Raw genomic sequence first — 27618 nt, 5'->3', positions numbered from 1 at the left:
GAAATTCTGCCTCTGGAACATTACGGATGTATAATCTATACAGACGGATCAGCACAGCCCGCTATTGGGGGTAAACAAGCCTATAGTACTGCGTGCGCGATTGTTAAAGGTCGCTGACGCGAAGGCAAATTTAGACCTATGGTCACTAAAACTCAATCACTCTGGGACTGTACAGCTCAGCGAGCTGAACTACAGGCTTTCAAGATGGCGCTTGAGAATACCGATTGCAAATTCCCCACACTAATAGTGTGCGATTCGTATTACTGCATACAATCTTACAATGAATATCTGCAGAACTGGGTTCAGAACGATTTCAAAGACGCAAAAGGTGGCACAATAAAGCATAAAATGCTTTGGGAACAAGTAGTTCTATTACAGAAAGAACTACAAAAGACTCACGTGATTCATACACTGAGTCATCAGCGTGATGGCGTTCACGTTGCAGGGAATTAATTGGCTGATGAAGCCGCGAAGGCAGCTGTGCAAACTGCTTGCGTAGCTGCGATTACTCGGTCAAAAACAAACAGACAGCGAAATAATGCAAGCCGTCACTGCTACAGACAGACAGTGGTAAGACACTCCCGAAAGGCTTTCCAGTAAAGTACTCGTATATAACTGATGCAAACTCTGTTCCTTTTGCTCGAATCCCTGGAGTGGGGGATAGGGAAATCCCAAACATGGAACAAAGGTTAGGACTAATTGTAGCAGCACATGAAGGGCTAGCATCTACACATGCGGGAATTTCCGCCACGGTGTCATTATTAAAACAGAGATATCGGTGGCCGCGCATGAGGAAACTCACTAAAAACTATGTTCTAGAATGTGAAATCTGCCAGAAAATAAAAGTTTCTACAGTGAAACGTCCTGCACAGACACCCCTTCTGATTTCAGACAAACCACTAGCGTGTGTTTACCTGGACCACTGTGATCCCTTAACCAGGGATGGCAACTATAAATATATCATGGTCGCAGTGGACTCCTGCACAAGATTCATTTGGATGTGGCCCCAGCGCTCGGCTGACGCCAGAACTGTTATAAAGGATTTGCGAGTCTTTATCGGCACATACGCAATCGGCACGCTACATTCTGACCAGGGCCCTGCATTTAGCTCTAGGGCTTACAAGGAGGCCATGGTCAGCTTGGGCGTTGCATTGCGGTATTCTAGTCCCTTCCATCCCGACGGTAATGCGGTAGTGGAAAGAAAAAAAGGTGACATAAAGCAATCCATAACAGCCAAGGTATTAGGTTCGGGTGACGGGTGGGTCAAACATCTTATAAGTGTCCAACGTAGTCTTAATAATCTGCCAAGAAATTCTCTGGGTGGAGTCACTCCGTATGAACTAATGTTTGGTACTAGAATGATTATCGGGGACCTCAATAGTCAGACTTCAGTGGTAGAACAAAAACCCTTTGATATCAAAGATCGTTTGGCTGTTTTACAGGACTTAAATGAAACAAGAAGAAGTCTGAGTAATACAATACAGAAACAAACGACCGCTGAAGGAAAACCACCTGTCCCAGCAAGACCTGTCTGAATTCCACAGATTGGAGATCTAGACAGAGAGAAAATTGCGGTAAAGAAGGAATTTGGGCCTTCTTACAGAAAAGCCGTACCTGTCTTGGCAATCCACGGAACAAGATCAGTAGTACTACCGCCCCTTGCTGGTAAAAGGGAGAACAGAGTTGTGTCAATCGACCTGGTCAAACCACAATCATGTGGACAATAATAAGTAGTAGGCCCAGTGGACTCCCGAAAAGTAGCAGGCGTCCAAATCTTGCTACAATCCAGGGGGTTCAAACTGAAAGACTTATCACATTTGATAAACCTGCAGTAAGAAAAGAAGGACTATGCAACAAAGCGATGGAACTTATGCCTTTGGATACCCAAAAAACAGTTCGTCAAGACACACCTATCTACAATGATGTGACATCTGACTACATAGATATGGTAAAAAGAGAAAAGGCTCCAGTGACTTTGAATAATCCTGAAGCTATCCTAACAATTGACAAAACTGCTTCTGGCTATTTCATAAACTTTGATACCTTTTCTGAAGATCCCAGTGAAATTGAAGAAACGCCAGGAAAAATAAAAGCATACCAAGAAAAGTTAACAGAACTCTTTCATCAACTTGGAAAAACATATCTGGTTTCACCATGGGTTGAATTTTGGATTGGGTTAGGTGCATTTTTTCTCCTGCTCTGGCTCCATCACTATTCTTTAGGAAACAAGCATCCTGGGACCGGTTTCGGATTCATAATCCTCATCAGCCAGGCTATCTTGAATCCAGTGGCCAAGTGAGCAAGGGACTCACGTCTGAGCATACCCTGCCACACTTAGGGCGAACAAAGCGATTCAAAAGGGGATGATGGACGGAGCGTTTGAGCAAATCAAACACTCACCCCCAGTCAACTGATCCCTTGACTGGGTGTGAGTGTTTGATTGGTTCAGATGCTCCGTCCATCGCCACCCCCTTTTGTACCACTTTGTTCGCCATGAGTTGGCAGGGTATGCTCAGACGTGAGTCCCTTGCTCACTTTGCCACTGGATTCAAGCAAGCCAGGCTGAAGACGGCTGAAATGCCAAAAACCGGCCCTCGGAAGTTTGTTTCCGGTTTAGGGAAGGCATGGCTTGGCAGTTCGGGCTGGACTGTTCCCATGAGGCACAGGGTCAGACTGATTTGCATATGGCCATGTCTGAACTGGGGTGGCAGAGTGGGCTAAAGAACGGTGATGGATTAAACCCAGATCTGTTCACTGGGTGTGAGTGTTTGATTGGTTCAGATGCTCCGTCCATCGCCACCCCCTTTTGGACCACTTTGTTCACCATGAGTTGGCAGGGTATGCTCAGACGTGAGTCCCTTGCTCACTTTGCCACTGGATTCAAGCAAGCCGGGCTGAAGACGGCTGAAATGCCAGAAACCGGTCCTCGGAAGCTTGTTTCCGGTTTAGGGAAGGCGTGGCTTGGCAGTTCGGGCTGGACTGTTCCCATGAGGCACAGGGTCAGACTGATTTGCATATGGCCATGTCTGAACTGGGGTGGCAGAGTGGTCTAAAGAACGGTGATGGATTAAACCCAGATCTGTTGACTGGGTGTGAGTGTTTGATTGGTTCAGATGCTCCGTCCATCGCCACCCCCTTTTGGACCACTTTGTTCACCATGAGTTGGCAGGGTATGCTCAGACGTGAGTCCCTTGCTCACTTTGCCACTGGATTCAAGCAAGCCGGGCTGAAGACGGCTGAAATGCCAGAAACCGGTCCTCGGAAGCTTGTTTCCGGTTTAGGGAAGGCATGGCTTGGCAGTTCGGGCTGGACTGTTCCCATGAGGCACAGGGTCAGACTGATTTGCATATGGCCATGTCTGAACTGGGGTGGCAGAGTGGGCTAAAGAACGATGACGGATTAAACCCAGATCTGTTGACTGGGTGTGAGTGTTTTATTGGTTCAGATGCTCCGTCCATCGCCACCCCCTTTTGTACCACTTTGTTCGCCATTAGTTGGCAGGGTATGCTCAGACGTGAGTCCCTTGCTCACTTTGCCACTGGATTCAAGCAAGCCGGGCTGAAGACGGCTGAAATGCCAGAAACCAGTCCTCGGAAGCTTGTTTCCGGTTTAGGGAAGGCATGGCTTGGCAGTTCGGGCTGGACTGTTCCCATGAGGCACAGGGTCAGACTGATTTGCATATGGCCATGTCTGAACTGGGGTGGCAGAGTTGGCTAAAGAACGGTGATGGATTAAACCCAGATCTGTTGACTGGGTGTGAGTGTTTGATTGGTTCAGATGCTCCGTCCATCGCCACCCCCTTTTGTACCACTTTGAATGGCTACAGACATCTACACTCTCGGAGATTAAACAACACTTATCTTTACTTAAAGAAGGCAATGATTTGCGAGATTTCTTACTGGGACCTCGCAAACCACGTCATAAACGTTTCATATACGCCGGTATATACGCTGGGTACAACGAAGCTTGGAAAGTAACGCAAATGGAAACTGCAGAAAAGATACGAGAAATTGATCGTATTAATTTAGAGAAAAGTCTCTCTGTAGTGGACAATGGGTTAACGACTCTGTCCTCCAGAATTTATTCTTTGGACAACATTGTATCTTCTGCCATTGACATAATAGAGCAGGACTTGCTAATGCTACAACATGACCAGTCCCAATTACATTCTATCATGCAGTTAGGCTGGACGTTGCAAAATCTGCGTTCAGGCTATGTGCCTTGGCATCTAATCAACACAACGTCATTGTTTTCTGTATTTAACTTTACAGATAAACAAATCGCTTTGGCACAAAAAGGAGCAGACTATATGGTGCTGAACATTGAAAAACTGGAAAGGTTGCTATTGACAGTTTCTGAGAAAACCTGTCACTGAATGGATAATTTATGGCACCATAACAATACCGGTGACGATTTTCCAATTTCAGTATTGTCTACAGCATATACCAGCGGGCCTATATGAAAGGTTGGGTAAAGAATACATTAAGTCAACCTGGACTTTACCTTACACACACAAATGTTGGAATTGGGGAACAGAGGTATTCCTTAGTGGTAATAATTGTAAAAATTCACTAAGTGGTACACTTTTGTGCCAAGGTATTAATTTACATGGAGCCTGCGATGGTTCTGCAAATAACCTCTCATGCCACCTGCACGGAACTCCCTCCACAGTAATAGAACCAATTTTCAGACAGCTATCCAATGGCAGCTACGTTTTACTGAATGATCACAGCTGCTGTGGCATGTTGCCAGGAAAACTATCTCGTTAGTGTGTCCTCCAGGGTTACTTGTTGTATGCAAGTATTGTATCCGAGGAGCAATTCAGACAGCGGGACGGCGTTATGGCCTTCACTAAATACCTCTTCTATACGGATTGATACTTTAAGCAGAATGAAAGCCATTCTTTTGCAAAAAACTGTGCCACTGACCTCGTCTAGAGCAATGTATGATCTGCAAGTCGCAAGACTTCAGCAGAGATACATGCCCTATTATCAACAAATTGTCCTACGCATTTTGTAGAAATGTTGAGCCAAATCTTAAACATGTCTGATACCAGCGGAATCGCACATGTGTGAAAGATGAAAAATTAATTAGCTCTTTGAGGAAGGAATGCATGAAAATGAACCGTAGTTTTACATTAATTTCTGTGTTTCACATGCTTGCATATAATATGGGCCCACTAATGTAATATGGGCCCACTAATCATAATGCAATGCAGCTCCATAATGTACACAGGGTTAAACTAAATTGTCTGAAATTCAGCTAAAACCAAATGGACTGCAAATGAAAGAGTACGTGTCCCTTCTGTTGTAACTCCAACATGTGTAATGATTCACTAGCCTTCACCTGCTGCACAGAAGCCGGTTCAGCGAGTTACTTCCTAGAAATGGCTCGCTGACCTGGGAACATGTCAATCTGCTCTGCTCCTGCTTGGGTAAAATGTTTGCTCAGAATAAATATCGTGTGTGGAAATTGTACGGATAAAGCAGAAAACACGGGCATCTGCTGACCAGATCAAACAGTGCATGTTTGACAAAAACAAGATAACAGATTTAGGCTCTAGGTCAGGAGGCAGTAGCGTAAGAGATTGGCTAAATATTAGCATGGTCATGTGCGTCATGCATAAAGCAAATGTACACGTGGAATATTTGTGAAATGCTCACACCATGATGTTGAAGGTAATAATTAACATGTTTAGGTTCTGAAAATTGTATAAAAGGACTGGTTTCCCTTCTGTAAAATAGATCACTTTGCAGTCCTACTAGCAAATTGTCTCAACTGCAGTTCATGGGCAATAAAGAGCCACTCTTGAAGCCTTTGTGTGTGTCCATCTTACTTGCCCTTAAAAACCGTGCTTTAACAGATGGTGCCGTGACTCGCTGGGGACTGTTGGTCTCTGCAGGGGTTAAAGTACTGCGGTCCCAGGACTCTTCGGGGGGCCTTCCAGTCTCGGTGTATGCTGCGCAGCTGCTGATTGGACTTCGTTTCCTACAAGGCCCAGACAAGAAGGCTCCCATTGATAAGCCTGTGACATCAGACACCAGCAGCTCCCTTCGAGCCTTCAGGTGATTTTTTTGCCACAACAAGAAGGACGCATACAACGGCGTTACTGGTCAGATGTTCAGGTAGGCAGTGCGTAATGCACTGAACTCAGTTTTATACATTGTATGTTGTTTCTCTAATACCTCAAGGGGTACACACTGGGATTCATTAGGGGTCCCTAGGGGAGGTTTGAGGGCGCCTTTAAGATAGGTGCCTGAGGAGGGCTGTCCAGTCTGTGAAAGATCGTGAGGATCCCAAGGACAGAAGAGGAGCCGTGGGTGGTTGCCTCAGGAGGGACCGTGGGTGGTTGCCTCAAGACAGAGCATGACTATGCGTTTAGCTCTGCAAGAAGTCTAAAAAATTCATGCATATGCTTCAAATAGGTTGTACAATAGTGTTTTTCTAACAAAAAAAAAAACAAAAAAAAATGTTCAGTAAACTATTTCTAAGTACTGCTAAAGGGCGTAGGGACGCCTTAGATGTCACTCAACCTACACACCTCCTCGCGGTACCCCAGCATGGTACGTGGCACGAAAAAAAGGGTACCATATAGCTGTTCATCTAGATCAATGGACTCATTATACCAGGAAAAATCCTGATTTGCAATGGCCAGAATATGGCACGTTTCATAGAGCTAAAATGCTTTATTTAGAAGATTGTTTAAGAGAACGTGAAAAGAAAGGAAAAAAGTACGTTTATTACAATGGGATGCATTTCATGCATGGCGAACATATGCCGCCAATAGATGGTCAGGGGAACCTACGACAAGGTGGGCAAAAGCCATAGAACATGACAGAGAGAAGGCACAAGAACGACGTGTAACTAATTGTAGGGACAAAGAAATGGAAATAGACAAATGCTTCACAGTTCATAAACCAATACCAGATGTTTACCCCACTCTACCTAATGCTCCCTTAGAACAGGAAGATACAGAAGATCCTGTAATAGAGGCATTATTAACAACTCCACCACCATACAGTCCGCAAAGAATGCAAGCTCAGTCAGCAGTACACACACAACCAGTTACACCACAAACTGATAAGACAACACATCTTCAACAACAAGTTGCATCTAGTTCACACACAGGTAAAAGGGACTTGCGCATAAAAATATCAGAAAAAGAGAAAAAAGTGGTACAAGAGTGGGTAACAGATGTTATGAAAAATGGTACTTCTCTAAGGCATACAGGAAAATGCCGCTTCCCAACTGATTTCACACTTACACTTCAACGCAGCACTCTGGAAAAACTTGATAAAAAGGCGTTTCTGGTTTAAAGAGTGGGAGAAATATTGGCCTGCTCAAGATGGATACCCCCAACCAGACAGATTGTCCCGTGCTCATGTCAATACAATATTAGCAGTACTAGACGATGTAGGGGCATCAAACACAGAAGTATTAGATGCTGTCCAGATATTAACAGAATGGCTAGATACGCTACTATTACTAGAACGCAAATGTGCAAAAATTAAAAAAAGTAAAGAGGAGGAAGGGAATACACTAACACATTCTTGTGTTCTTTCTCCTGATCACACCATGCCTTTGAGAGAAGTACCAGGAAGTCAGCCAGGACACACTACTATTAAAGTGCACACACCATGGTCTAACGTTGAGTTACACAGGTTTGCTCTTCAGTTTCCAGACATTAGACAAGACAGAGAAGAATGATATAGACAGACAGAAATAATACTAAGAGTTGGCACTCTCACCCTGGATGACATAGAACAAATGTTTTCTATAATATTGCCACCAGACATTTGGGGAAAAATAAGGAGAGAGAATGATGAAGGCTTAAAGATAAAATGGGAAGAAATAACTACAGTGAAAAGGGAACAAGGAGAGGATATTTCAGATGATATTAAGGAATTACCAGCCAAAATAATGGCTAAAATAAATATACTGGTACCAAGAAAACAAATTGACTGGTCAACATTAAATGGATGTATACAGGATACTGAAGAAAAAGTGTCTGCATTTTTCGCTAGAATACAGGAGGTGTTCACAGCCTCAAGTGGACTAGAAAGTGAAAAAGAGGCAACACAAAGTGCACTTGTCTCCTGCTTTGTAAATAATTTAAGGCCTGCAATTATGAAAGGGATTCTAGAGTACAACCCTACTTGGTCATGCAAACCACTGACAGAAATTTTGCAATTAGCACAGTATTACGAGATGCTAGGGAAAAAGGATTTGGAATTTAAAAATAACAAAATAAAGGAGTTAAAAACAAAAGTTTTGATTCAGCAGGCAAACCAGTATAGCGGCAGAGGACAAAGAGGCAGGGGGAGAGGAAGAGGCCGTGGGGGCCTACAAAGATAATTTTCGGCTCCCCCAGCACAGCATACCACCACAAATGAGCAAACACACACACAGGGATGCTTTAATTGTGGGGAACAAGATCATTGGAGAGCTCAATGCCCACACCCCGTCAAACAGTCACAAAGAGGGGGTGGGATGGGAAGATCAAGAGGCCGGGGAAGGAGTATGGGGAGAGCTGGATATCAACAACAAGGACGTGACTCACAACCTGACCCAACACAGTATCCCCCACCACAAATTTCTTTGATAATACAGAAATACCAAAAATGCAGGTGCATCACCCCTATGATGGGATCTATCAAGAAAGGCCCCAAGGGGAATGGGACTATTATGACCAATAGGGAGGCCCGAGAGAGTTAATACAGAGGATGGTAGTCCCTGTAGATCCCACTGGACCATATGTAAGGGGAAAGATTGAAGGTAGACCTGTGGAATTACTAATAGATACAGGGGCCACCAACTCCTCCTTGACAAAGAAAAAGTTTCCAGATGTTCCTCTCTCGGGACAAATACATAAGTCAGTGGGATTCACCAATATACCTGTAACAAGTCCAATTTCGGCACCTTTGAAATACAGTATAGGCCCAATACAGGACACCCATTCATTTCTAATATCAGACAAATGTGCATTTAATTTGTTGGGATTGGACTTGCTAAAGAAGATGAATGCAACAATTAAGTGTAGTGCAGATGGAGTTTTCTTGGAAGTGGATGGGCCGATGGGCAACTGTTTCCTGTCAATAGGAATAAAAGATATACCAGCACAAATAATGGAGCAGATAGATTCGAGAATTTGGGCAAAACATAAAAATGACACAGGGAGAATGAACATCACACCTGTAACAATTACAGTCAAACAGAATGTGAAATTACCAAGGATACCACAGTACAGAATAGCTCCAGAAGGCCTAAAGGGGTTGCAGGATATAGTAACTGACTTGCTAAAAGAAGGGATTGTGAAAGAAATAACAGGCAGTCCTTGCAACAGCCCTATTCTACCGGTCCTGAAAAAGGGGGATGGAAATACTGGTGAAAAGAATTACAGATTCATAGTTGATCTCAGAGAAATAAATAAGATTGTGGTGCCACAGTTCCCGGTTGTCCCAAATGTAGTATTAATATTGTCAACATTGTCACCGGAAATGACATTTTTCAGTAATGGATCTAAAAATTGCCTTCTTCTCAATTCCAGTAGATGAGGGTAGCATGTACCTCTTTTCATTCTCTGTAGGCGGGAGAACTTTTTGTTTCCGTCGTATCCCACAGGGGTTCACAGAGAGCCCGAGTATTTACAATCAGGCCTTGAAAAGAGAACTAGATACATTCAATTTATCACCCGATTCTGTGCTAATACAGTACATAGATGACCTGCTGATTGGCAGCACCTCTGAGACACAATGTACAACTGACACCATTAATTTGTTGAATTTCCTAGCTGAACGTGATCACAAAGTTTCCCCAGAGAAAATACAATTTGTTCAACAGGAAGTGTCCTATTTAGGACACATCCTGTCGAAAGGGCAGAGAAGATTGGATGATAAGCGCCTTAAATTGATTCTACAGACACCAGTGCCATGCACCCAAAAAACAGGTGCGAGCCTTCCTAGGCATGGCCAGTTATTGTCGACTTTGGATTGCTAACTTTTCCTTGCTTTCAAAACCTTTATTGGCCCTGACCCACAAGGACACGACCAAACCCCTTCTTTGGTTGCCAGAACATGAACAAAGCTTCCTTGCCATTGGGCAAGCTCTCTGCTCTCCTCCTGCTTTAGGCCTACCAGACTATTCTAAGTCTTTCCAACTCTATGTTCATGAGTCTGACGGGTGTGCTCTTGGGGTTCTCTGCCAGCAGTTCGGTGACCACAAAAGACCCTGCGCATATTTCTCTGCCACCTTGGATACTGTAGCCAAGGCTTTACCTTCCTGTATACGATCGGTTGCAGCAACTGCTCTATCACTACAACGTGCAGAAAGCATAATAATGGGACATGAAGTTGATGTGTATGTTCCACATGCTGTGGAGCTGATACTGAATAAGACACGTACTCAACACCTTACAAATGCCAGGCTCACGCAGTATGAGATCTGTTTGTTTGCAGCACATGTAACACTGCACAAGTGTAATGTTCTAAACCCTGCCACTCTGTTACCTGTTCCCACTGATGATCTAGTGGACTCAGACCATGATTGTATTTTGTTAACTGAGGAACAAACAAAGGGAGAATAGATATGACTGATACACCCTATGCAGATGCTGAAGGAGAATTGTGGGTGGATGGGTCCTGCCTTAGAACAGAGGATGGCAATACATCAGCAGCCTATGCAGTTGTAACAAATGAAACTGTAGTTGAGTCCTGTAAGATACCGGAGTTGTCCGCACAAGCATCAGAGCTTGTGGCACTCACACGAGCTTGTGAGTTATCTGTAGGAAGGTGTGTTAACATATTCACAGAGTCAATACGCCTTTAATGTGGCACATTACTTTGGAAGACTCTGGAAGGAAAGAGGTTTTATTACCTCACAAGGCACAAAGATACAGCACGGAGTGCTTATCACTAAATTACTTAACTCCTTGGCACTTCCAAAGAAATTGGCCATAGTTAAATGCAGTGCTCACAAAAAGGTGACAGACAAAGTAGGCCAGGGAAATGCATTTGCCGATACGACAGCAAAACAGACAGCACAAAGTCATTCAGCATTAGTGTTAACAGCCCAAGAATTACCTCAAGAAGTGAAGTCACTAGATCTAACAACTGAAGGTGTGAGACTAATGCAACAAGGAGCAACAGCAGAAGAACAGATGAGTTGGTCAAAGAATGGGTCTTTTGTTCAAGGATGCTGGATGAATGAGACAAAGGAGAAATACATGTTACCAGATAGAATGGTCTACTCCATGTGCCTGGCCATGCATGGCCCGGCCCACATATGCTGGGGTGGTAAAGTAATTTGTATGGACAAATTCTGGGTGAACAAGAACATAAGGAAACAGCACAAGAGATATGTCAAACATGTATGGTATGTGCACAGTATAATGTGGGTAAGACTGCTCCAGTACCTAAAGGCCACTTTGAAAAACCAACAATGCCATTTGAAGCTCTGCAAATTGACTATGTGGAGATGCCACCTACAAATAAGTATAGGTATATCATGGTGGTAGTGGGTATGTACTCAAAATGGATAGAGGTATATCCAGTGAAACATAACAATGCCATCTCCACAGCCAAGTGCCTGATAAAGGAGCTGATCCCACGTTTTGGGGTCCCAAAAATAATATTTTCAGACAATGGCAGCCACTTCTGTAATCAAATAATAAACTTGACATGCAAGGCCCTGGGAATACAGCAAAAATTGCACTGTGCATATCATCCAGAGGCCGCTGGTGCAGTAGAGAGGAAAAATGGCGTATTAAAGAACAAAATAGCAAAAGTATGCGCTGACACAAAATTGACCTGGATGGATGCCTTACCAATTGCCCTAATAAGCATGAGGAGCACACCAGATGCCAAGACAAAACTCAGTGCACATGAAATAGTCACTGGGTTGCCAATGGTAGCTTGGGGAGTTCCAGACAAAAATGCTCTGCCTATGATGACGAATGAATTGTTGAATGACTACTGCATGTCACTTACACGTACTCTTGCTTCTATCAACCAGCAAGTGAAGGGGACCCTTCCAGAGCCACTGCAGATTGAGGGGCACAAGTTCAAACCCGGAGACTGGGTACTCATTAAATCATTCCAGAGGTCTAACCATCTCCAAGCTCGCTGGAAGGGTCCACAGCAAGTCCTGCTCGCCACAAAGACTGCAGTAAAGTGCTCCAACAACAAATCCTGGATCCACGCCAGTCATATCAAGAGGGCACCCCCTGAGACGGCATCCAGTCAAGACACAGGTCAGCAACACACGCCAGCACCAGAACTGATCAAAGAGAAAAAAGGTACAATTTGAGGTCAACAAAGAAGAAGGAGATGAAATGTCAGTAATACTGGTAATTGATCCTCTACAAGAGATAGACGAAGTGTTACTGCTAGACCTTATCCTAACAGATATTTCGACAACGATTTTTGACTTTGATAATAGTGGTGAAGAAAATAACGAAGGCACACTCATTTACCTTCAGGAAATATTCGATGAATTGGAATATCAATTAATGCGAGATTCAAACAGTATAGCATTACAAAAAGCCTTAGGTAGAATACTTTCAGACTGAGAAAAATTTGACTACAAATATATTGCACACTACCACCAAGGGTAATAGCTCCTTTGCATAACAAGGAAGATATACAACAAGTCATCAAGGAATGATTAGTCTAGAAAGAAAGTTGAGAAGTAAAGAGTGTGCCAGTCCAGCATTGAATAGATGAACTGATCCAGGAGGTATTTGCGAGTCCTCCTGTCACTGCAAGCACCCGTGCTGCTGCAGCAACCAGCAAAGAACTTTTTCCAGGTCGTCAAGACAGCCAGCTTTAGAAAAATACCTTTGGGGTGAGGTACAGTGGACACTCCTGTGAAATTAAGTGCGGCTGCACTAACAATTGATATACATGACCAAAGGGTCGTGCATTACAAGAATTGCATGCATATCTTTGGGAGGCGGGAAGTACCAAGACATTCTCAAAGGCCATCTGAAATATTAACGAATAACTGTTCGCAATATATTGTGTACTACAGCCTCACCTTATATGTGTTCATGCTTTTAGTATGTTTAGCTTATATTATAGTAAAGATTCACAGTGGTAATTCACAGCATAGTTTCATTAATAACTCTACATCTAATTAAAGAAAAGTATAGGAATAGATAGTTATGGATAGGAAATATACAGCTCTAAAAATGGAGAAAAAATGGTACAAGTCTAAAATGTGCATACCTGGGGTAATATTCTGTCTGTTATTGCTAGTATTAATTACTGTGTACCTATTGGATGTGTTCTATCCCATAGAACAGCTGGTCCCAACACCAACACCACCTGCTACCATACCTGCATACACTTTGTCACCTGAAGAAATAGCCCACAGAGAAGACATGCATCATAATTCCCTTGTGACTTTGTTGCATCACACCAATAAGATATTAACAAGGGGAAATTGCTGGATATGTTTGCAATTCCCAGCTTCTGTAGATCAAAGTTTGCCCCTGGTTCAAGTTCCATTGCCTTTCGCAGCATCCTGTTATGCTACTTACATAACGATAGTAAAAATAGAGATAATAGCTGTTTTACAGAATTTAAAGAAAAGCACTTCTGGTGGTGCAGGGGCAACTACGGCCCCGCCTGCAGGAACATTATATAACAAATATATGGCAGATATTCTGACACTGGGAAATTGCACGGAAGTAGTAGAACAGAATGCAACATTTCCCCTGTCTGATATCTTTACCCCGCGCTTTCCAACTCAGAATACAAGCACTAGGATAGCAGGCCCATCAAAAGAGGCAAACAAGAATATACCATTTTTGAAGTTAAAATTAAGACAACACAACGCAATAGGGAGTATTTGTATTAGAAGTAATGGGACCTATCAGGTGGGCAATAGTTCAAATTGTAACATGACATTCGAAATGACAGCCAGAAATAATAGCATTCCGCTTTACGTAGGTGACTCAATTTACTTTATTTGTGGAGAAAGGGCTTATACATGGCTTCCAACAAATTGGGGTGGATGTTGTCACCTAGGTTTTGTACTACCTGCTATAGCGATAAAAGACACAAAAGAAGTACGAAGGGACATGCAAAGACACGCACCACGGCGAGGCAGGAGAAGTGTGGATCAAAGAGATACAGCAGCAGAAATAGCAGGTGATATATTTAAAGGAGTAATACCATGGATTGGCCCAGCTATAAATTCCAGGGACATACGTAGATTGTCCAGACTACTGGAAGCAACAATAAATGAAACAACAAGTATACTTGAAAACATTACGATAGAGCTTCAAGCTGTGAGATTAGTTTCCTTACAAAATAGGATGATTCTTGACATAATGCTAGCGGAAAGGGGAGGAGTCTGTGCAATTATAGGGGCGTCCTGTTGCACCTATGTCCCTGATTCCTCTGTTACGGCAAGGGAAGCAATAAAAAGACTGCATCATATAGGTGTAGAAGCACATAGGGATTCCGGCACATGGGATATAGGAGGTTCACTTTGGAGTTGGTTGAGTGCATGGGGTTGGAAGATAGGAATGGTGTTCATAACAATATTCCTATTAATAATAGGCTGTTGTCTATGTATTAATTGCCTGCCAATGTGCTGCCAACTATTGGGACGACTGACCAAATGTCCAGTACCGATGTCAAAGGACAATGATAAAATAGATGCAAACAGTAACTACTGAATTGATGCATATAGACATTTCTGACAATGATAACTATGCACAATATAAATATTGAATATTGATATGCTTCAAGATGAAATTATTTTAAACTAAGGTTCAAAGGGTCGTTTGTGAAAGATGAAAAATTAATTAGCCCTTTGAGGAAGGAATGCATGAACATGAACCGTAGTTTTACATTAATTTCTGTGTTTCACCTGCTTGCATATAATATGGGCCCACTAATGTAATATGGGCCCACTAATCATAATGCAAGGCAGCTCCATAATGTTCACAGGGTTAAACTAAATTGTCTGAAATTCAGCTAAAACCAAATGGACTGCAAATGAAAGAGTACGTGTCCCTTCTGTTGTAACTCCAACATGTGTAATGATTCACTAGCCTTCACCTGCTGCACAGAAGCCGGTTCAGCGAGTTACTTCCTAGAAATGGCTCGCTGACCTGGGAACATGTCAATCTGCTCTGCTCCTGCTTGGGTAAAATGTTTGCTCAGAATAAATATCGTGTGTGGAAATTGTACGGATAAAGCAGAAAACACGGGCATCTGCTGACCAGATCAAACAGTGCATGTTTGACAAAAACAAGATAACAGATTTAGGCTCTAGGTCAGGAGGCAGTAGCGTAAGAGATTGGCTAAATATTAGCATGGTCATGTGCGTCATGCATAAAGCAAATGTACACGTGGAATATTTGTGAAATGCTCACACCATGATGTTGAAGGTAATAATTAACATGTTTAGGTTCTGAAAATTGTATAAAAGGACTGGTTTCCCTTCTGTAAAATAGATCACTTTGCAGTCCTACTAGCAAATTGTCTCAACTGCAGTTCATTGGCAATAAAGAGCCACTCTTGAAGCCTTTGTGTGTGTCCATCTTACTTGCCCTTAAAAACCGTGCTTTAACACATGTATTTAAGACAATTTTGTCGGGACTGTTAGCACCTTTTGAAGCGGTCCTCGGCATTTTTCCAAATTTCGTACACTCTGTGTTCGGTGGACTACCGCTCATCTTGGGACTCGTAGCTGGGATACTCTTTTTATTTCTCCTGCTTCGATATGGCAAGTCCGGCAAACAACGATACCCAGATATCCATGGAAGAAGCCCTCCGTGCAATGAGGTATTGTGAGCGGATAACACAGATTCTCGGCTTGGCTCGTTTAAGAGACCTGATCACCACATGGTTTCTTTCGTTCAGACCAATCTGGCAAGATTGCATCTTACCTGTTCTGCAATGCCTGCTTTGCGTAGAAGAATGCATATTAGACATCGGTCTTACACTTCCATTGTGGAATTTTAGTTCGTGAGCTGAACATCATCTGCGCCATCTTGCCCATCCCTCAGACTCACGTATGAACTAGCACGACGGCCATTTTAAGTGCCATGGTCTCCCTGTTCACGATCGCCCGTCAGTGCACTTCCCTGACCCTGCAAGCATCCCCCATGCACCCTGGCTGCCCCCGCTCTCACATGCACAAGTCATGAGCCCTCCCCTCCCGCATGACTCTGTCTCTGAGAATCACACCCCGCGCCTGACCAACACCTCCTTTCCTTTCATGAATACCCCTCCTTTGGTGACCCCTTCCTCTAAGCCTGATTGTCTGCACGGACCGCTGGTCATCCCTCAGCCTGAGGATACAGTTTATTGCCCACTACTGTATGCACTCGCCTCTCTTGAAAGGAGCCACTATTGATCATGACCTCCCCACCCCCAGAGATTCGATCAGGCGCACACATTCCAAAGGAATCGGCAGAACACTCAGCTGCGTGATAGCCCCCTCCCATTGTATGAGGGGTAAGGGCCTCTACTGTTGTCATGTGTTGGAAGGGGCCGGAACTGGGGGGGGGGGGGGGTGCCGGGGATGTCATCCTCATACTTCACAATGTCTCTGTTGTAATAAAGAGCGTTCACATGTCTTAAACCAGTGTATAAAAGACCAGGTCTCAGAGAGGCTGAGAGAGCACCTCGAGACGATACCTTGTTGTCCGATCTGACGTGTTCTACTCCGTCGGAATAAAACTTGTTTCCTGTCTTCCTGTCTCCAGCGCCTGCCTCTTTATTGGATAACTTCGTATGGTATTAGAGGCGTTTTACGCCGGGCAAATTTAACTTAGGAAACATCAACTAAATCGCCTGACCATTTTGAATTGATCTTTATCAATTGGCGTCCCAAACGCGGGGCCCATCAGCGACACGTGGATCCAGTGGGAGAGGTCCTGATGACAGAGTGAACGACTGCAACGATCGGGAGAGCTCCTGTCCGATAGACCCTCGTCTGACAGCCGATCATCTGAACTTCACTGATTCCGAGCAGACCTCTCCCGAGCGATCTACGGTCCTGACTGGGAACCACCAGGAGTGCCGCGATAGCAACAGAGAGTAGAGGACGATCGGGCGCTGGAAGCGGAAGACGAGAAACTGTCCATGCGGTCCGGGTAAGGTCGTGACACACGACGAATTGCGAAATTGATTGATTGTTCTTATTGATTGAAATACTAGTATTTGCTTTGTCGTTCTCTGAGATATTCGCTGCCTACAAACGGGGAGGAATAGGAATATTCTATCTCCCTTTGCGGATAGTGAAGGGTAGGTAACGCGGACTTTTGTCCCCCATTGTAATCTGCCGTGCCTATTTTTCTCCCCATTGATTGATTGATTGAATCGAGCATTGAATTGTTCGAAGTTGGTTCCCTTAAGGATCTTCTCTGCTTACAAACGGGGAAGAATAGGAATATTCTCTCTCCCTTTGTAGAGAGTGAAGGGTAGGTAACGCAGGCTTTTGCCCCCATTGTAACCCGTCGTGCCTATTTCATTCCTCATTGATTGATTGTTTGTCCAAACATTGACTGTTTGGAATTGGTTCTTTTTGGAGGTATTCTCTGTTTGCAAACAGCGTAGAATAGAATATTCTGTCCAGTCTTTGCAAGTAGTGAAAAGATAGGTAGTGCAGGCTTTTGCCCCCATTGTAATCCGTCATGCCTATCTTCTCCCCATTGGTTAGTAGTTGGGTCAACCCGGACCGCTTATTAGAGATGAACCATCCAGCTCCATTGGAAGGCACCCCTAATAAGGACATGTTTACTAAGCAAGGACTAGTCGCTATAGCTTATAGTAAGTTATGGCATAAATATACAAAAAAGGATCCCGAAAGTCAGTGGCCACTGATAGGTTCTTTTGATGAAAATAAAATAAAAACGTTGGAAGCAGCTGTAAAAATAAATAAGGCAACGCCCACTATGCTCGATAGTATTGGCATGTGGCGCAAAGAAGCAGAACAGCGAAGAAAAAGAGAAGAAGCAAAAATAGTGAAAGAGTTACGAAAAGCAGCCCATCTGGCCGCAAAAGAACTAGATGAAGAAATAAGAAGAAAAGAGGAAGTTAAACAAACACAAGAATCAGGACTGGCAGGCCAATGCCCTGTCAGGACCCCCCCTACGCTCTACCCGGAGATGCCCTCCAAACAGCGGGCAAATGACGAGTTACTGCTCGGTCCTCCAATTATCTACATGCCCCCTCCTTATGCTCCCTGCCAGCCTCTAGCACAACACTCACCAGTTCAAAGTGCAGGCGAGGGTGACCCTAGCGCTAGTGCCCCGGCTCTTACGGCCTTCTCACCGGCCGCATTAGTAACAACATCAGATGAACTCGAGACTGGCAAACAGCCAACAGCCAGACCAAATAGGTTGAGCAAAGACGAGCGGGATGGAATTGACAAAATAGCAAAGACGCTGGTAGAACGGAAGGAGAGCGAAGAATATACGATGAATATGCACAATTCACATGCCGGTAGTCACAGACGGCATTTCATTTTACGGTTCAGCTACCACACCCTGAATGCATATGAGGATAGGTACCAGAATAAGGGTCCTGCTAAACTGACGGCTCTATATAGAAGGGTCGATGTTGGAGATGGGACTGAGAGCGATGTGACGGACCTCTTCATGCAAACACTTGAAGTCTTCCCCCACCTCGCGGAACAGAAACCAGAGGTCAAGATCACAGTCCCTGAGAGGGTTGAGCCCCCATTAGAAGCAGCCAACACTATGATGCCTATCAGAGAAGCCGCCCCCTACTGGGTTCCCCCAAGAGGTCAGGGAACAAACGATGATATCAACCACGCAGATGCAAAAGGGAGGGTTGTGTATAACTGGGTTTACCAACCATGGGATCGGCAAGATATTTTAACTTTTAGGCAAACCCTGCCCGATTTAAGAAAGAACCCTACAGCATTTTATACCGAACTAGGCACAGCCTTGGGCTCAACCATAATGACCCTATCGGACATTGATTTGTTTTTCGGGTTGTGTCTGCCGGCCGATGTGTGGAAGCAAATCCGGAAAGCCGACCACACAGATCTGTTCGGACACACCGGGAAACAACTCAATGAACTAGATAGGCAGCGAGAGCCCGGAAAGAAACCTGTAAAAGACATACTGGAACTCCCCGACAAAATAGTGCAGAAGCTAAAGACGTTGATCCCAGAGAAGAAGGTAGACTGGTCGGTAGTCACGGCTTGCCGCCAGAAACCTCAGGAGGACGTATCAGAATACTTCTCCCGATTCGAGACGGTTTTCTCCGACTACAGTGGCCAAGACATGACCACCGCAACCGGACAACACCTATTCGTGCAAAACTACGTAAAGTGGCTATCGCAAGAGGTCTCCCAAAAGTTACAGACGAGCGAGAGTAGTTGGGGAGCCTCCAAACCTGCAGCTATCCTTCAGATGGCTCAGTATTACGAACACCAAAAGAACGAGAACGAGAGGGCGACTGAGAGAAAGAAAAAGGACTTAAAGGAACGAGTGATGATTGCTCAATTGCAGGGAGTGACTACAGGAAGGGAACGGTATAGGGGAAACTACCAGTCGAATGCCCCTAGGAATCCGCCCCTTAGAGACCGCAACCCCACACCCGGCGCTCCACGAACCGACCTCGATGAGAACCAGTGTGCATTTTGTAAAGAATTTGGACATCGGAAGTCTCAATGCCTGGCCCTTCGGGAAATGATTAAAAATAAAGAGACAAGGGACATGACAAATGGCCCCAAAACTGGAGGGCAGGGGCGAGGGCAGACCGACGACACCACCAATGACCGACCTGGCAGACCAAACACATTTGACCGCCCCCGACAGAATCAGTGCCAACAGTCCGACTGCAACAATACTCACGACTCTGCATAGGACGGCCAGGGGCAAGGGAGGGATCCAGTCGAGCTCTGTGTTGACCAGCAAGGTCCTTACGTCACTGCTAAGGTCCTGGGTACAAAGTCTCCATTCTTGGTAGACACTGGAGCGACACGTAGTGTATTATCAAAGCGACTGATTCCAAGGGCACCCTTGTCTGGCTCACACATTACATCGATAGGTTTCGATGGAACGCCCTCCACTAATCCCCTGTCTGTACCTATCTCCTTTGACCTAGGAAACAATCCCACTGACACAACGTTTTTGCTCTCCTCCAACTCCCCTGACGCCATTATGGGTATTGATTTACTGAAACATTTCCGAGCTACTATTAGGTGTTCCCCGGATGGAGTCCGAGTCATCCTGTACGACAACCCGAGCATGTCCAGACCCTACCCCACACGACATATGTACACCATAACAGATGCTGACCTATCCTTGCTCGATACCCTACCCCTGTACCTATGGGCCAGAAACGACTCGGATGTAGGACGAATGATGATCGATCCTGTACACATAACTGTTCGACCAGATGCAATACTCCCGAAACTCCCACAGTACCGGATATCGCCCGAAGGCGAGAAGGCGTTGGTAGCGATTATTCAGTCCTTGGTAGATGCAGGAGTGGTAGAGGAAGTGGTTAGTAATGTCTGCAATAGCCCTATCCTACCCATTATTAAGAAGCAAGGTGAGGGAGATGAGAAAGCGTACCGCTTCATCATCGACCTGCGAGAAGTCAACAAAGTGGTGGTACCACAGTACCCTGTAGTCTCAGACATCGCCTCCATTCTGACTCTCATCCCGTCCACTGCCACCACCTTCACCGTTATTGATCTTAAAAATGCATTTTTCTCTATCCCCATCCATCCAGACAGCCGTTATCTCTTCGGCTTCACTTTAAAAAACCGTTCGTACCGATTTTGTAGAGCTCCCCAGGGCTATACTGAAAGTCCCAGCATTTATAGCCAGGCCCTCAAAAGACAGTTGGACGCTGTCCAGCTACCGGACGGAGTGGTGTTGATCCAATATGTCGATGATATCCTTTTGGCGGCCGACACCACTCCACTTGCAATCACGGCCACTATCCAGCTCTTGCACTTTCTTGCGGAGAATGGCCACAAAGTCTCCAAAAAGAAACTACAGTTCTGTCAGCCTCAAGTGACTTACCTAGGCCATCTCCTGTCCAAAGAAGGGAGGAAACTTACGCCCGACCGAATCCAAACCATCCTAGATACCCCCATCCCAAAAACACAGAAACAAGTCCGTTCATTGGTGGGCCTTACCTCTTTTTGTCGACAATGGTTACCGAATTTCAGTCTCATCATAAAACCCCTACTTTCCCTGTTGGCCAAAGATGTCCCTTTCCCACTCCCTTGGACCTCCGAAGGCCAAGCGTCCTTTAAGGAACTGCGGGATGCCCTTTGCTCGGCACGCGTCCTACGAACGCCGGATTACTCCAAGCCCTTCTCCCTCTTCACTCACGAAAGGGAGGGATGCGCATTATCTGTTCTAACTCAGCCCATCGGCGCCAAACAACGCCCTTGTGCCTACTTCTCTACCACTCTTGATCCAGTCGCCAGAGCTTTACCTGCCTGCCTTCGAGCGGTAGCCGCTGCTGCTGTCTCTATCCGCCAGAGTGAGGGAATTGTACTTTCGAACTCCCTCACGGTATTAGTACCCCATGCAGTTGACACCCTTTTGAACCAGACCAAGACTCAACACCTGACTAGTGCACGACTGACAGGGTACGAATTGACTCTACTTGCCCCCCACATCACGTTGAAGAGATGCACGACATTGAATCCTGCTACACTGTTGCCCTTGCCTGAAAATGACCGCGATGTGCCCCCCACACACGACTGTGTGACCCTCACGGACGAACAGACTAGGAGTAGCATTGACCTCCGAGACATTGCTTTTACAGACCCTGATGGGGAACTATGGGTAGATGGCTCATGTATCAAACTACCAGATGGCACCACTTCAGCTGCCTATGCGGTGACGACAGCCCGGACAGTAATTGAAACAGCTCGCATCACACAGCGATCCGCACAGGCAGCAGAACTAATTGCCCTCACACGAGCGTGTATCATAGCAGCAGGAACCACGGCGAACATTTACACGGACAGCCAGTATGCCTTCGGGGTGGTTCATCATTTTGGGCTCCTGTGGAGGGAAAGGGGATTCCTGACGTCCCACGGCACGCCCATCCTTCACGGAGATCTAGTCTCCGCCCTAATTGAAGCAGTTCTCCTCCCCAAACGATTAGCAGTAATCAAATGCCAGGCACACAAGAAGGTGACAGATTTAGTCGGACAGGGAAACGCACTAGCCGACATCACTGCCCGAACCACAGCTGAGAATAGGACAACGACACGCATGTATGTGACCAGGTCACAAGCAGAAAAATGGACCGACGCTAGGGAAACGATTAGGGACATCCAATCGGCCAGCACACCCCATGAACTGACTGAGTGGGCACGGGTGGGTCTAAGGGACGATGAAGGCTGCTGGCGGACAAAAGACACGAACAAATGGTTGCTGCCCGACTCATACTTGATCCCCATACTGACAATGGCACACTCCCCTGCACAAATAGGTTCTGCCCCCATGATTGAACTCATTTCCAAAGTCTGGCACAACAACAAGTTCCCCGACGCGGCCAAACGCCTGGTCCAGCAGTGCCTTATCTGCCTACAACACAACCCCGGGAAAGGAACTGTGGTACCCCGGGGAGGGTTTGGGATCCCCGACCACCCATTTGAGGTCCTCCAGATGGATTACATCCAGCTGGAGAGGTGCCAAGGCTTGAAGTACGTATTAGTCATTGTATGTGCCTTCAGCAAATGGGTGGAAGCCTATCCGACCCAAGATAACACTGCCATGACTACTGCCAAAGTACTACTGAAAGAGTTTTTCCCTCGCTACGGCCTTTGTCGAATTTTATGGAGCGACAATGGCCCCCACTTCATAGCTGAAGTTATCCAACTAATCCTGAAGGGGTTGGGGGTAAAACAGAGGTTCCATGCAGTCTTCCACCCCCAATCCGCTGGCCTGGTTGAGCGACACAACGCTACACTGAAACTGAAACTGTCAAAGATAGTAGCCACCACAGGACTTAAGTGGCCAGATGCCCTCCCACTGGCACTACTATCGATGCGCTCCACTCCCACTAAGCACCACTTGACCCCCTACGAGGTTGTGTTTGGGCGACCAATGAACCTCTGGACTGCTCCCAAACCGACCTCCATTCACGACGTCCCCGACGTCCTACTGTCAGATTATTTATACAAGCTAACTAAAACGTTGTCTGTCATTCATCAACAGGTGCAGCAGGCTATCCCTGATGCTTCCAGGGGTCCCGGTCACGATATCCAACCGGGAGATTATGTTCTAGTCCGGAACTTTCAACGAGCTAAGAGTCTGGAACCCCGGTGGACGGGCCCCTGGCAAGTACTGATCACCACTCGGACGGCTCTTCGAGTGGAGGGAAAGAGGCACTGGCTGCACGGCCATCACTGCAAGAAGGTCTCCTCGACCCTGGCCACGACAGACAACGTCAGCACCCAAGAAGAATTCCTGGACAAAGACCGACCATCACTGAACTGCTATCCTGATACCGAGGCACTTGAACTTGCAAAACACTCTGATCCCACTGTGCTATCCCGAGAAGGGTATTTCCTGCGTCGAAAGGAGGGAGCTTCGGCTAAGTAGGCCACTGACTAAGTTAAAAATCTCAGAACGGTGGCCCAAAGCAACCAAGGGTTACCCGGAGAGAAGCTAAACAAAGTCTGTGGTTCTGCCCACTACCGAGCACCTTGAAGATGAAGATGATGGAAGCGCCAGATAAGAAGATGATGGAAGCGCCAGATAAGAAGACGTCGGAAGCAACAGGAAATACCCACTACAGGAACCCAAAGACTGATAATTTGCACAAATCAAAGACAATCGCTTTCTTCATTGTCTTCCTCTTTTGCCTCCTCCTCATGACTTCCTTCTGGATCTTGGAAGAAAGCACACCCGCTCACCAGATGTTGCCGACCACTGTACTGCCAACCACCATGAAAGAGCACTACCTGATCACCCTTTCACCTCAGCTCCGAGAAAGGCGTAAGGAGTTCTGGAACAATTCCTTCGTGCAACTGTTGCACCAGCACAACCTTGCTGCAAATGCCACGAACTGCTGGATCTGCGGGTTGCTCCAGCATGCCACCGGACACTCCATCCCCTTCATCCCTTCTCCTTTCTCAGTTCACGGCTCCTGCCTCGCCTGGTTGATCCTCTTGCAGGAAAGCCACAAGGACAACGCCGCTTCTGATCAAACAGTGTCCCACTTCTACTATGGGTTCTGGCTGAACAAAACAGGAAAGACTTCTGCCCCCTTTTGTCCTGTGATTTCAGGTTCAGCCTTCCTTACGAACATCCCTGCCAAAGAAAGAGTCGAAATGCAAGTGCTCCACAATCCAGCCAGACCCACCTTCTCCCACCTACGGAAACAAACGGCTGCCACCCTGACCGTGGCCCTGTCTGTCATCAATGTCACAGGACTCGTATGCCTCGAAGGCCAGGGAACGCAGCTGGTGGGTCACAGTTCCTGTCGCATCACCAAAACATTGGTCTCAGCTGACCCCCCCTCCTTTGTTGCTTCCCCGAATATGTACTTTGTTTGTGGCACCAAAGCTTACACTTGGCTCCCGAAAGGCTGGAGGGGTACGTGCTACATCGCCTTCATTCTTCCTCCCACATATGTGGCCCCAGCCTACCATCACCGGCAAAAGCGTGCTGGAGACGTTGGACAAGCCGACTCCACCGGAGCACAGTTCCTGGATGCGGCGAAGGGACTTGTTCCTCTGTGGGGCCCAATGGCAAATAGCCGCGCTATCCGACACCTGACTCAGGCAGTGGAAACAACCATTAACATCACCGCTGGCATCCTTGCTAACAACACGGCTGAGCTTCAGGCAGTCCGCCTGGTGGCTCTTCAAAACCGTCTTCTTCTAGATGTGGTTCTGGCCGACCGTGGAGGTGCATGCCGCATCATCGGCTCCAGCTGTTGCACCTATGTGCCAGATAACTCACCTTCAGTCTACAAAGCCATCGAACACCTCCACAGACTGTCCTCAGAGGTTCATCAGGAGCAGGAAGGATGGTCGCTTGGAGGCTGGTTCTGGGACACTTTGAAGGACTGGGGATGGAGATTGTTTACGTTTATATTGACGCCAATCATGATACTGTGTGGGTGTTGCTTAGGTATTCAATGTTTACCACCTGTATATGCCCTAAGACTTTGGACTTTAAAACTGAGCACGAGTCCCCTATACGTAGGGTGACCAGATTCTCAAAACAAAAAACGGGGACAGGTCATAGACATAGAAGTAGGACTACGGTTTCCAGTAGCCATCGACATAAAAGTAGGACTATTTGACAGCTGTCATAGACATAGAAAAAGGACTACAATGACAGCTGCCTCCACAGACCGAGATGAAGCATTACAGACGACAAGTCAGAAGTCTTTTATTGGCAGTAACCATGAATTCCATTTAAACAGACTTTGCCTCAACATTTGCTATAGTTGGTGACCGCCCTTGCCTTGAAATTCTAAGTATGTTTTCTTATGAATTAAGTATATATATATCGCTGCTCTCTTGTTTTCTCCATGAGGAAGTGAGCGAGTGCACTGCTATTGAGTATATATATATATATATATATATATATATATATATATATATATATATTAGATATATACAGGTACATACCCACACACACATATGTATGTATATATATTCCCAAAACAAAGTGGTCATAGCGGCGCGCACTATTTGCTGGTGCAAGCGTTGAGATATGACAAGTATCCCAGAGTATTTTCAAACAAAAAGAAGGATGCTGCACTCCTGGAAGCTCATATTATCATGTTCTTTATTGAGCAAACAGCATTGCACAAACATCACCAATGCCTTTTAACCATTGCGGCCTTGTTCACGGCAGTCTGTTTTCAATTAGAAGTGTGTGCTACTCTCTTTTATACTCTCAGGGACATTCTGGGTCTCGTGTTTTTTATAATATATTGTTATTTCACCATGTTGCAATTACTAATATGAAAAGAAGTATTTCACTTTATTTCCTTTTCTTTTTCATTTCTTGAGGCAACAGAACTGTTGCATTTGTAATTCTTACATAAAGCGAGTGCACATATAAATCCAACTTGCCAACTGCTAATATTTTGAATAGTTCAATGTGTATGCACCTCTTTCACATTTAGTTGTTTTCACATCCATCATTTCGTTTGTTGTAGCCTTGATTGGAAAATTAGTAATTGCATGTGCTACGAAAAATATGGCGTTTCAAAACGATCCCAGTCACTTACTTTTAGCACTTCGGAATGCGCTGTTATTGAAGTTCCACAAAGAGTTTCCAGACCGTGCTCTCTGATTTTTCATTCAGTTTCAGGGTTGCATCGGTATGAGAGGCATATTTTTCAAATGGACACACACTCACATTTCCATGAGACTGTCCATGTTCAGGAGTTTCACAAGGCGCCATAGAAGTCCAAGGCCAATCCAGGCTGCAATAGTCTTCAAATGTATAGTACATCAGGTGCAGGGAATTTGTATTCCCATTGCACTCTCTAGCTGTTTTCGATCTTCACATTTTTCCTCTCATGCGGGGCGCTGCCACTTAAGTTTAATTCCAAAGCAAAGTGGTCCTAGTGGCACGCACTATCTGCGTTTGAAGACCTCTGACATAACTGCTAGCATTAACTGAAGAATCAGAACACCAGGGCCGGTGTCTGGCACGATGACGTAGGTGGCGCTGCGTTGTACAAAGAGAAGGGAAATCCCGAGAGAAAGTGTCTCTTCAAAGGATTTCCCTTCCCCTACAACACTCGCCTAATGCCATGCCTTAATGAGTGCAAACAAAGAGAGCATGCGCGCGCACGCCGAACCAAAACACCAATGAACAATGAAAAACCGGGACATTTCTATGTTTCACCCGGACACTATTTAAAAACCCGGACATTTCCTTAACTTGGAAAAAAGTGTCGGGACACCGGGACACTTGTCTAAAAACGGGGACCGTCCGGGGAAAACCGGGATGTCTGGTCACCCTACCTATACGAGATAGAGGTGCGTGGTCTCATGGGGATCGATCCGAACTGACAAGCTGGCGAGACATGTTAAAAGGGAGGATTGTGGAATTTTAGTTCGTGAGCTGAACATCATCTGCGCCATCTTGCCCATCCCTCAGACTCACGTATGAACTAGCACGACGGCCATTTTAGGTACCATGGTCTCTCTGTTCACGATCGCCAGTCAGTGCACTTCCCTGACCCTGCAAGCATCCCCCATGCACCCTGGCTGCCCCCGCTCTCACATGCACAAGTCATGAGCCCTCCCCTCCCGCATGACTCTGTCTCTGAGAATCACACCCCGCGCCTGACCAACACCTCCTTTCCTTTCATGAATACCCCTCCTTTGGTGACCCCTTCCTCTAAGCCTGATTGTCTGCACGGACCGCTGGTCATCCCTCAGCCTGAGGATACAGTTTATTGCCCACTACTGTATGCACTCGCCTCTCTTGAAAGGAGCCACTATTGATCATGACCTCCCCACCCCCAGAGATTCGATCAGGCGCACACATTCCAAAGGAATCGGCAGAACACTCAGCTGCGTGATAGCCCCCTCCCATTGTATGAGGGGTAAGGGCCTCTACTGTTGTCATGTGTTGGAAGGGGCCGGAACTGGGGGGGGGGGGGGTGC

The sequence above is a fragment of the Lissotriton helveticus genome, chromosome 12, assembly GCF_964261635.1.
Source record: "Lissotriton helveticus chromosome 12, aLisHel1.1, whole genome shotgun sequence".
Taxonomy (NCBI): domain Eukaryota; kingdom Metazoa; phylum Chordata; class Amphibia; order Caudata; family Salamandridae; genus Lissotriton; species Lissotriton helveticus.
This window is presented reverse-complemented; position numbering follows the sequence as displayed.